The sequence below is a fragment of the Trachypithecus francoisi genome, unplaced genomic scaffold (genome assembly GCF_009764315.1).
Source record: "Trachypithecus francoisi isolate TF-2019V2 unplaced genomic scaffold, Tfra_2.0 Lachesis_group5, whole genome shotgun sequence".
Lineage (NCBI taxonomy): Eukaryota > Metazoa > Chordata > Mammalia > Primates > Cercopithecidae > Trachypithecus > Trachypithecus francoisi.
The window spans coordinates 107,183,141-107,191,210 of record NW_022681470.1 but is presented as its reverse complement, the minus strand read 5'-3'; positions in this window follow the sequence as shown (position 1 = coordinate 107,191,210).

The window sequence follows — 8,070 nt, the reverse complement described above, 5'->3', positions numbered from 1 at the left end:
AAACGCTTTGCAAACATTAGTTGATACCAATTACAATCCTGTAAGGCAAGTAATACCTTATCCCTGTTTCCCAAATAAGAAAACTGGGGCTCTGACTGGTATCTTGCTCAAATTCATTATGTTCATCCTAAATGGCAAAACCAAGGCTCTCTGGACCCAAATCTCACTCACGCTCTTTCCACAATAACACACAGTCTTCCCCCTACCCCAGACAGAGTCTCGCTCTGTCGCCCAGGCTGGAGCACTGTGGCGCCATCTCGGCTCACTGCAAGCTCCGCCTCCCGGGTTCACGCCATTCTTCTGCCTCAGCCTCCCAAGTAGCTGGGACTACAGGCGCACGCCACCACGCCCGGCTAATTTTTTGTAATTTTAGTAGAGACGGGGTTTCAGCGTGTTAGCCAGGATAGTCTCGATCTCCTGACCTCGGAATCTGCCCGCCTCAGCCTCCCAAAGTGCTGGGATTACAGGCGTGAGCCACTGCGCCCAGCCAGTTATGACTAAATATTTGATGGTTACTTCTAGGTAAAGAAAGTACGCTGCTAGACTCAGCAGAAATTTTAAATTATAACAGCTTATATTGAAGACCAGCTTGGCATTTCAGATTAGCAACAGAATTATGGGTATAGACCAAAGGATCTTTTTACTATTAACTATTTCTTTTTGAAAACTGGGACAAGCCTTTTTGTTGGCAAAACTTAATAATATTTTAGTGTTTAGCCTTATGGCCTCTCAATCAACAATATTGGAACACATTACAAAGGTGTTACTGAACCAAAATATTTGCTCATTTCTTTCCAACTCCTTTTTGTTACATTTTCAGCTGGATTTCCCAACAGTATCCACAAATTGATATATCTAAACTAAGCATCTTCCTCCATGAACCTGCTTCTCCTTCAGTAATTCCTATCTTTATATAAGTTACCCTCCAATTTTCTCATTCCAATTGTGTAAATACCCTTGTTGCCTACCCAAAGGTCATTTTCCCTACCTTTCTTACAAACAAAAAAATTTCGTTTGAGCATTAATGTACTCAGCCAAAAAACAACATTTGCTAGATTCCTTTGTGGCTAGAAGTGGCTGTTTGACACAGCCTGGCCAGTGTGATGTAAGCAGAATTTCTGGGTGGGATGTCTCCAAAAGTTCTTTTAAAAGGAACCAGCTCAGCTGGCATATGTTTTGCCTTTTGCCCTTCCTCTTCTTCCTGCCTGAAAAAGGAAATATGTGGATGGGGGGCTCCAAACCAACCATTGTTTTAACACAAATGGTGAGCAGGACAAGAGCCACATGAAGAGTATCCGAACAGAAACAAAGAATTAGGGTCCCTGATGGCATTCTAAAACCACATATTAGTCCAGGACTTCCCATATTTAGAATTCTTGTTTAATTAAATAATGTTTTCTTAACAGACAGGGTTTCACTATGTTGCTCAGGTCAGGGTGTAGTGGTTATTCACAGGAGTGATCCTACTACTAATCAGCACAGGAGTTTTGACCTGCTCTGTTTCAGACCTGGGCTGGTTCACTCCTTAGGCAACTTAGTGGTCCCCAACTCCTGGAAGGTTACCCTGTTGATGCTGAAATTAGTGTGGACACTTGATCAGCATAGATTACTATAGCCCAGAACTCCTGGACTCAAGTGATCCTCCTGCCCGAGCCTCCTGAGTAGCTGGGACTGCAAGCATGCAACACCATGCCCAGTCAGACTTCTTGATACATAAGAAAAATGGCTGGGCACTGTGGCTCATGCCTGTAATCCCAGCACTTTGGGAGGCCGAAGCAGGCAGATCATGAGGTCAAGAGATTGAGACCATCCTGGCCAACATGGTGAAACCCTGTCTCTACTAAAAATACAAAAATTAGCTGGGTGTGGTGGCCTGTAGTCCCAGCTACTCAGGAGGCTGAGGCAGGAGAATTGCTTTAACTCGGGAGGCGGAGGTTGCAATGAGCTGAGATCACGCCACCGCACTCCAGCCTGGTGACAGAGCGAGACTCCGTCTCAAAAAATAAAAAGAAAAAGAAAAAGAAAAGAAAGAAAAATAAAAATAAATTTGTTTTAGTCACTGATTAGTCAGTTTTTTTTGGTTATTAGAAGCCAATGTAATTCTACCCAATAAGTCATTAGTTACCTCAAAGTTGGATAATTGCAATAGATTCCTAAGTACTTCCCCTGCCTCCAATCCATATTGCATAATACCACCAGGTTAAATCTTCTGAAAAACCACTTGATCATTATATTCTCAGTTCGGAAACATTCAGTGACTCTTTTTTTTTGAGATGGAGTCCTGCTCTGTCGCCTCGTCTGGAGTGCAGTGGGGCGCTCTTGGCTCACTGCAACCTCCATCTCCTGGGTTAAGCGATTTTTCCTGCCTCAGCCTCCCGAGTAGCTGGAATTACAGGTGCACACCACCACGCCTGGCTAATTTTTGTATTTTTAGTAGAGACAGGGTTTCACCATGTTGGCCCGGCTTGTCTCTAACTCCTGACCTGGAGCGATCCGCCTGGCTCGGCTTCCCAAAGTGCTAGGATTACAGGCGTGAGCCACTGTGCCTTTATTTTTATGACTTTCTTAAGAACATTTTCATGTAAGTAATCAAAAATGTAGTTCAAGAATGTTTATTGTAGCTAAACCTTCATGATAGTCAAAAGGCAGGAAAAACCCACATGTCTACAATAAAAGATTGAATAAAGCATGGTATAACTGTAAAGTAAAACGCCACACAATGAAATAATGATGTAGATGAATACATATTAACATGAAAAACATTCACAAAATGTTATTAGTGAAAATAATATTACAGCGATGTATATATGGTATAATCTTGTCTTTGTAAAAAAACAAAAGTATTAATTTACATATCACTCTAAGCATTGAAAGCAGCTTGGGTAGTTTACGCTCTTATTCTTTCTGGGTAGTGTGATGATGATGATTTTTACCCCATTCTTTTGGCTTATGTACATTTTCTACCATGAACAAGTATTATTTCTATCACCAGGAAACAAACTCTGAATTTAAAGCAAAACAAAAATAAAAATCTCAGTTGTATCATTGTCTGCAACCTTCAAGAAAAATGTCCAGAAATTCCCTCTAATGGGAAAAGTCTATCTACTCATTCTTTTTCTCTAATTAAGCATGCGTTTCTTTAGGCACAAGCATATAAGATCAACTAGGCTCATTTAATTCTATTTTTGTTTTAGTTTTCAGCAAAAATATTGTTTTCTATGTCTTTTTTTAAAATTATACTTTAAGTTCTGGGATACATGTGCAGAACGTGCAGTTTTGTTACATAGGTATACACGTGCCGTGGTGGTTTGCCGCACCCATCAACCCGTCACCTACCGTAGGTAGTTCTTCTAATGTTTTCCTTCCCCCAGCCTCCCATCTATTTTTTATGTCTTTTGAAATGATTGGTGTGCAAATATTTCAGTTATATGATGGACCACATCAGTTGGAGCTAACCTAGGGACTTAACCATTGTTTACAACATTATTTTAGGGGAAATCATTCCTTTTTTTTTTTTTTTTAAACGGAGTCTCGCTCTGTCGCCCAGGCTGGAGTGCAGTGGCCGGATCTCAGCTCACTGCAAGCTCCGCCTCCCGGGTTTACGCCATTCTCCTGCCTCAGCCTCCCGAGTAGCTGGGACTACAGGCGCCCGCCACCTCGCCCGGCTAGTTTTTTGTATTTTTTTAGTAGAGACGGGGTTTCACCGTGTTAGCCAGGATGGTCTCGATCTCCTGACCTCGTGATCCGCCCGCCTCGGCCTCCCAAAGTGCTGGGATTACAGGCTTGAGCCACCGCGCCCGGCCTGGGAAATCATTCGAAGATCCAAATATCAATTTTACAAAGGTACTTTTTAAATAGAAGATTTCTTGTAGTTCATTCAGTTGGAGATACCTGAGGATCTGTGGGAAGCAGATGACACTGTACAGGAATGAATTGTACACAGATTGCTGTGCTTGGCTCCTTATTGTCCAGAAAGCCCTTACCTCCATTCTGCTATAGCAGGTCTCCCTCTCTGCTGTGAAACTTGCTGGGGCTCCCACCTCTTTCCAACTTGTTCATCACCCCACATCCTTCAATGCCTCAATGACCACTGTAAGTTGTGGTTGAGAAGACAGCATACCAAAGGGTTCTGTGGGGCTGAGGGTGACTGTCGGTAAACTACCAGCTCCATTTTTTTTTGTTACATTGCTTCAGTGGGAGCAGTTCTGAGTTCATTACAACTTCCAGTTTAGGAATAGAACTGGAACATAGTTGCCAGCAGCAACTATAGATTTTGTCATCCTGTTGGAGGTGTATAACAATGCCTTTGTACTTAAGGAATGCGTTTTGGTTTGGAGCATAACCAAACCTGTGGAATGATGAGGCATTTTATGGTACTTTACTGCATTCAGTCTCATTTTCCCGTCAGTAGTGATTTCCCCTACATGCCTAAAAATAAAGAAGTCAAATTTTTAAGACACATCCTTTTCCGTGAGACAAACTGACTTTATTTCCTGTCTCTGGAATGGAACTGAAATTCAGCAATTTGCTTTAAACAAAACAAGCTGTACTTCAGCAGTGTACTATGTTCTGTTAGAGGAGAGAGGGAGGCATACTATGGGGTCCCTGCAATAAAAACAGTGCTAGATAGTGTTCTAAGTTATTGTTTCTTGTTGATGTTGTTTTTACTATATATTAACTTATTTAATTTTCACAATAGTCTTTTGAAGAACTATTATTTCTTCCATGTTACAGTTGAAAAACTTCAGGTATGGAGAGGTTGACTTGCCCAAGGTCAGACAACTAATAAGTGGTAGAAGGGGCATTCAAGGCAAGGTATTCTGGCTCCAGAGTGGGTGTTCTTAAGCACTGTATTATACACCATCTCACTATTATGTAGAGTGCAATGAACGTGATTGTGTCTATAGAATATTGGGATCTGGACTAGACTTGAGGATGTGATCTAGTGATTCCCACTTTGTTTTTTTTTTTTTTTTTTTTTTTGAGACGGAGTCTTGCTCTGTCGCCCAGGCTGGAGTGCAGTGGCCGGATCTCAGCTCACTGCAAGCTCCGTCTCCCAGGTTCACGCCATTCTCCTGCCTCAGCCTCCCGAGTAGCTGGGACTACAGGCGCCCGCCACTGCGCCCGGCTAGTTTTTTGTATTTTTTAGTAGAGACGGGGTTTCACCGTGTTAGCCAGGATGGTCTCGATCTCCTGACCTCGTGATCTGCCCGTCTCAGCCTCCCAAAGTGCTGGGATTACAGGCTTGAGCCACCGCGCCCGGCCCCCACTTTGATAGATAGTCGTAGATTGGTGAAATCAAATGGTTTTTTTTTTTTTTTTTTTTTTTTTTTTTTTTGAGACGGAGTCTTGCTCTGTCGCCCAGGCTGGAGTGCAGTGGCCGGATCTCAGCTCACTGCAAGCTCCGCCTCCCAGGTTCACGCCATTCTCCTGCCTCAGCCTCCTGAGTAGCTGGGACTACAGGCGCCCGCCACATCGCCTGGCTAGTTTTTATTTTTTAGTAGAGAGGGGGTTTCACCGTGTTAGCCAGGATGGTCTCGATCTCCTGACCTCGTGATCCGCCCGTCTCGGCCTCCCAAAGTGCTGGGATTACAGGCTTGAGCCACCGCGCCCGGCCGAAGTCAAATGGTTTTTATACTTTTACTTATGAAATCTTTTTTTTAAACTAAGTCTTTTCTTCCCCCTACTAGAGACAGGGTCTTACTCTGTGGGCCAAACTGGAATGCAGTGGTGCCATTATAGCTTACTGCAGCCTCAAACTCCTGGGCTCAAGTGATCCTCCTGCCTCAGTTTCCTGAATAGCTAGGACTACAACAGGTGCGGGGCTAGCTAAGTTTTAAAACATTGTAGAGACAGGGTCTTGCTATGTTGCCCAGGCTGGTCTTGAATTCCTGGCCTCAAGTGATCCTCCCACCTTGGCCTCCCAAAGTGCTGGGATTACGGGTGTGAGCCACCATGCGCATTCACTAGTAGTTTTTAAGCCATGCTGCTAAGTCCTTGGAGTATAAAGGAGACTTTTAGGAGAGGCTGAATGGCTGTGGCTCTGCTCCTCCTCTCTTGTCCCCCAACTTCAAGGAAGGAGGAGGAGGTAGGGTGAAGAACCGGTTGGGAAGAAGTGGGAGTTCCCAACAAGTTTCACACCAGATAGTTCCACGTTCATCTCTTTCATTGCAGGCTTTCATTCAAGATTTAGTTTGAGGCTGGGCATGGTGGCTCACACTTGGAATCTCAGCACTTTCAGAGGCCAAGGTGGGAGGATCACTTCATTTGCCATGCTAGTTTCATTTTGGACTTTAATAGTAAATGTCAAACTCCTCAGCTTCACAGGCAAAACAAGCATACACTTAAAAGATCTCTTGATCTAACTTTCAACATGTCTTTACAGTTTATACCATTGATTTACAAAAATATTCCTATCAGGAATGTTGGGTCTCAGTTGTAAATGTGAATTGATTTATAAGAAAATGTTTTAAAATAATGTGCAAGTTTTCTTTCAGACTGAATTATAATCCACACATTTCAAGCTCCTACAGAAAGTATCAATAGCGCCAATTGTATCATGTTCACAGCATCCATTCTGGAAGATTGCTTTTCCTAACCTGGGTATTTCAGGCTGCTGCAAATAAAGGAGACTGCTCATAGGCAACTGCTAGCTACAACCACATCCTCCCCTATCAGGCACGTAGCTGCCTCTATCTTTAGAAACATTTAATAGAACTCTAAGACCCAATATTGCAGGTGCTACCCATTTTTACTTCATATGGCTTCTACAAGTTGATAGTAATCTGAATTTATACTAGGTAAGAGACTAAGTTCATTCCTCCCCTCCATTCCCAATTCCCACCCCTGCTCCCCACCAACATCAGTAGTTTATAATAGACTATTTTGGTGCAAGTGTGAAGTAAATCTTGTGGTAGAATACAACTGCAAATAAGAATGGTCAACTCGGCCGGCGCGGTGGCTCAAGCCTGTAATCCCAGCACTTTGCGAGGCCGAGACGGGCGGATCACGAGGTCAGGAGATCGAGACCATCCTGGCTAACACAGTGAAACCCCGTCTCTACTAAAAATACAAAAACTAGCTGGGCGAGGTGGCGGGCGCCTGTAGTCCCAGCTACTCGGGAGGCTGAGGCAGGAGAATGGCGTAAACCCGGGAGGCGGAGCTTGCAGTGAGCTGAGATCTGGCCACTGCACTCCAGTCCGGGCGACAGAGCGAGACTCCACCTCAAAAAAAAAAGAATGGTCAACTCAACTCTTGGTTCATGAATCAGAACCCTCTTATATATCTTTTGCAACTGGAAAGAATGTTTATCTCTATTTTGTATGTTCCTGAAGTTCCAGCTTTCTTTTATTAAGGTAAAGGGTCACATTTCACCGCCCAGTTACTTTTAAAAGCACTACAAAGCATACCCTTCCCACTTGGAAACTGGACATTGATTCTCTCCGTGCTCTCATGGAGCTGGACATGCTCAGTTTTGCAAAATGATCACTAGCAAGGCCTCTTGGCCTCTTCTCATGTATTTATGGGTATCAAATAACTCATGCAACTATGTTGGCCTTTCAGTGACCTTAAGTATTGCTTATGAGAACAGAAACCTTAATAGCACAGAGATGCACAGGATGTTCCCTCATATTCCAAATAAATAAGTTTCTTTAGGTACCTTCTCATTATTTCTGTAGCTTTATTTTGCTGAACGGAATAGCAGTTCTCACCAGAAAACATCCTTTCCTCTTTTCTGTTATTAGAGGGTCAAATATTGGAACAAAATTTTGTAAAATGTATATGAAAAAGAAACAGAATTGTCACTTTGTTTCTCTCTCAAACTATCACCTAGGCCTCTATATGATGTGATAGTTTGAAAGATACAAAGTCCATAATTCTATTTTTCGTATACATTTTACGATTATTTACACTCTTTCTAGTTGTCCTAGCTAGAGAAAAATATTGTCATTTAAAATTGGTTTTCCCAAGCTTACTTCAGCCACATATTAATGAACTACCTTTAAGAAAAAAAAGTGAAGAAAAATTGTGATAAGTCTTTCGTAGAGTAAACCAAGGTCTCCAAAATTA